The 4655-nt window shown below is 37.0% G+C and overlaps 1 pseudogene; it reads left to right on the top strand.

Moving 5' to 3' along the window:
• The first annotated feature begins 3803 nt into the window (after positions 1-3803).
• Positions 3804-4358, top strand: LOC149187791 (CDPK-related kinase 5 pseudogene; annotated as a pseudogene).
• The last annotated feature ends 297 nt before the right edge of the window (positions 4359-4655 follow it).

Here is a 4655-nt window from a genome sequence, read left to right as displayed (position 1 = left end):
TTGAACTGTGCTCTGCATGACAACTGATACTCTTTAAGAAACAAAATTGTTAAGTGGCTCCCTGTTTACAAAATCTTCTGTATTCCATTTGTCCACCATTCTTGCGTAGGGAGTTGATGCCTGAGAATAGCATCCATTGTCTCCTCTGCCTCTGTGTATTTGAAGAAATTGGGAGCCACCCCAAACAGGTGATTGATCTCATTCATTATGAAAAACAGATTCTCAACTCTGTTGTAAAGAGACTGTCCTGTGGCTGGCCCTGTTTCTTCTACAGTGCTGGGCTTATCATTGATCTGGCTAGTGGCAAATGTATTGACCCTTTTAGCATATTGGTCATGTGTGAATAATCTCCCTGCGCTGTTCAGTAAGCCAGGGAGTCCTCTGCTTTCCAACACTTGAAATTTTTCCAGAAACTTGTTCACCTCAGTTTGCATATCCTGGGTTCTTCTTTCCAATGTCTGCACTAAATTTCTCAGTGTGAGAACCCTTTTGACCATTTGGATAGTCTCAGTTCTATTTGCAATTCCCATGGCAGCTAACTGAGAACTTGTTCTATGGTTAAGTACATTGATCATTCTAGTGGCCACTTCAGGCATATTGCTCAATTGAGCTCTTGATCTGTGAATCTCCCTTTGTGCCTTAGGGATGAGCTCTAGTTGCTCATGGATAGTTTCAATGTATGGCCATTGCTCATTGATAGATTGACCAATGTTAGCCCATAGCACTATTTTCAATTCAGCCACCACTTTATCCAATTTGAGCTCATTCTCTAGCTCTTTTATTTTGTTTTTGAGGGCTTTCACCTCCCTGTCTTTCTCTGCCACAGTTTGTTTGGATTTATCATATTTATCATTGATTTTAGCCAAAGATTCTTTGGCTGAATTGAGCTCCAACATTTGAGCTTCCAGGACTTGGATTTCGTTCTTCAGCTTTTGCATATCTAGGCTTTGGGCCTGCTCTGTAGTTGTTGGCGCTGCTGAAGTAGATGTTGCTGTTTGCTCGGTCTGTTGAGGAGGAGGGGCAGTGATAGGAGCAGTTTCCTCCAGATTGATGATCTGTGGGGGAGGCTGAGAAGTCTACCCTTCTTCTCTTTGTTTCAGAGATGCCTGTAATGCTGCCTTTGCAGCCTCTGATTCTCCCAACTTCTCCTGTGCTTGAACCAGCTGTTTATAAATGGAGATCAACAAATCTGTGGTGTCCTTCTCATGTCTTTGTTGGGCTACCTCATCTGTCTGAGGGTGAATGGTAGCTGGGATCTTGATTTTCTTTCTCATGGCAGCTATGTCAGCATCCCTTAGCTTCAAGATTTCCTGTATCCCTGAAATATCTTTGGGATCATGCCCAATTTCAATGATTATGTCTTCCAGGGACCTTATTCTGTTGTCCTTCGCCTGGGATGATGCCTTCTCCAATTCCAGTTGAGAGGCTGTGGCATTGAGGCTGCTCTTTAGCTTATAGTTTTCTAATGTTTCATTTGCTAAGGAGGCATCACCATTTAAGCTAATTTTGTTTGTCTAAAATATACAATAGGCCCTGCAGTTTGAACACCACCAATCCTGCATCTCAAGTCATTTCACAACTCCAGACTCCATTGCCCAATGGTATTTCACTATCTAAACACTATATCATAAGACCTGAAAGAAATCCTTCAACCAAAACATAAACCAAAACCTGAGCATAATAGCTAGCCTAAAACTCCATCATAACAAAGACAAATCATAAAGAGAGAGCCCTCTCTGATTACAGTTTGGCTAGAAACTGTGATCCAAAGATTGGTTAGTGGTTACCCCGGCCGTATTCCCTTGGGAGTCATAGGGAACAACCTGGGTGTTAACACCATTAATAGTTTCTTTCTAATTCAATGTATGAGGTTGTACATTTTTCAATATTTAATATGGATTTGATATGTAATAATTTAGAAAAGATTAATAATAAAAATAATTAAATGTATACATACATGAAAAAATTATGCGGGGGCATATTTTAACATTTTAATATGTAGAACATGAATTATAAATAAAATATTTTAATATAAACTACATATATATTATACCAGCTTAGATACATCTTAACTCCAAATCTACCACGCGCCTAGAGGGATCAAATCCCTTTTCACTCTAAAAGATGTTTGCATCTCAAGAGATTTGATCCCTCTTGGCGCTTGGTAGATCCAAAGTTAAGATGGATCTAGGCTGCAGACTATAAAAAAATGTGGCTTAAGTTTTTAAAATTTAACAATAGATTGAATTTTATAAATTAATATTGAATTAGTTAAATTGTATTTTTGAAGAATTTATTATTAACAATATTTTATATTAAAAATTAAATAAGTTACACATTTTCATCTTAAAATCAGCACATTCAGTGAGTGCATTCAAGACAGCACAAAGTGTTAGTAATCAATCAAGCAAATTCAAGCAAGCCATTTAGCAAGCAATCATCATCAAACGAGTGTGAAATCTAGTACTTTATTCTTTAAGTGAGCATCAACAAATTCGCCAGTAGGTGATCAACAACAAAGTCAGTAGTGAGCAGTTTTCAAACACGGCAAAAGCAACAGTGAGTTGTTTTTCAACGTCATCAGCCAGTGAGCGATCATCATCAGCAGATTTGTCAATGGGCATTCATAAACTTTTGTCAGTGGACAAATAAATACACCAGTGGGTGTTCATCAATTTTTTTCAGTGAACACAAGATGCTGATTTCAAGCAAAGGACAATTAGATCCTTTTGCAACTTGGCACGTGATGCAGTTGTCAAGTGACATTCAAAGATGAATCAAACATGCAGCTGACTCATGGTCTCTTCATATTGTAGTTTATTCGGCATCCAACTTTGGCGGTTTTTCAGGCAGTGTTTTTTAAGGATCAACTTGAGAACTTGGAAGAGAGTTCCTTGTTCTTAATTTGGACTTATCATTGGGGGGGAATGTTAGCCTCACTCTCACATTAAAAAAAATTCTAAGTCCAAATAATTAAATTAATTAAAATCATGAAAGTTAGGATTTAATCCTACCTTTCTAGATTAAGTGTGTTCCTCATGGTTAGGTGTCAGTTTAGGCTTAGTTGGTTGAGAGATTCTCTCCAACTAGTTAGGCTCCTAGATTAGTGTGTTGTTGAAATATTTTCTCAACAACACACTAATCTAGGAGCCTAACTAGTTGGAGAGAATCTCTCAACCAACTAAGCCTAAGCTGACTCCTAACCATGATGAACAAACTTAATCTAGAAAGGTAGGTTTAAATCCTAACTTTCATGATTTTAATTAATTTAATTATTTGGACTTAGAATTGTTTTTAATGTGAGAGTGAGGCTAACATTCCCCCCCTCAATGTTAAGCCAAATTAAGAACAAGGAACTCTCTTCCAAGTTCTCAAGTTGATCCTAAAAAAACACTGCTTGTAATGACTCAATCGCTCTCAAAGTAAAATATTACTTTGGAGTACATCAATGAATTTTATCTAAAAGGGAATTCACTTATCACTCTACATACAAAAATATTTATAACCCCAAAATTACAAAATATACTCCTTATCTCTCCAAAATAAAAAAATTTAATGCACCTGATGCACTAATCCTTTTTCTTATGCCACTTCTTATATCTCACAAAATTATCCACCACTTATCACTCCAAAAAAAAAAAATTACAAATTAAAAGCATACTTTAATAAATTGATCATTATCAACATATATGACCTGTATTGTTGCCTACTTCAAGAGTTTATGAACTTACTGCTGAGGTGAATATTTGATGGGCTCGAGTGAAGAAGTAGACATATTGGAGCATGCACACTATAATTTTTTCATGGCAGATTTCACCATAACGCTGAATTTTCTCGATTGCATGGTCACTGCAAAGTTTGAGCCCAGAAGGGTCGGTCCAAGTTTTGAGGAATTTATTTGGCCTGCTGTGTCTGTTGAAGCGAAATACTTTGTCAAACATTTTCTTAACAAGGATATGCGTAAAAGAATGACTGCTTCACAAACTCTCACCCACCCTTGGATTAAAAATTCTCACAATCTCAAGATTCTATTGGGCATTCTAATCTATTGTCTTGTGCGGGCATATCTACATGCATCAAGTCTTCGAAGAGAAGCACTAAAGGCCTTGGAAAAGACACTTACTGTGGATGAGTTTTTCTATCTGCGGGAACAATTTGCATTGTTGGAACCAAATAAAAATGGTCACGTTTCTCTGGAAAACTTCAGAATGGCTTTGGTGAAACATGCAACAAAAGCAATGAAGGAATCACACATCTATGATTTTCTTTCTTCAATGAGTTCTCTACAATTGAGGAAAATCGATTTTGAAGAATTTTGTGCTGCTGCTATAAGTGTTCACCAGCTTGAAGAAATTTAGCACACACCATCGCCTTCTACTTTATAATCACCATTAGCCATGCTGTCAGCAATCATAGGGTCAAAAAGCTTCATCATTGTTATTGAGATGGGAATTCAAATATAGATATTTTGGGGTCTCAGGCTGCATGTAATCACATGAAACAACCATTTACATGAGCCTAAACATCATTGTATATTGACAGATGAATTTTATAGAAATGGGCACTTAAAAGAGCAGGAAAATGGGCTACCAATTAACAAGTATTAGGCCAAAACACTGAGCAACATTGAAAAATTAATTCAAACAGATGGGCTG

Source organism: Pinus tabuliformis, chromosome 3_1, assembly GCF_031772625.1.
Source record: "Pinus tabuliformis cultivar Carrire ecotype Pingquan chromosome 3_1, CPIR1, whole genome shotgun sequence".
NCBI classification, from domain to species: domain Eukaryota; kingdom Viridiplantae; phylum Streptophyta; class Pinopsida; order Pinales; family Pinaceae; genus Pinus; species Pinus tabuliformis.
Note: the sequence above shows the minus strand (reverse complement) of the source record. Positions and strands in the feature narration are given on the sequence as shown.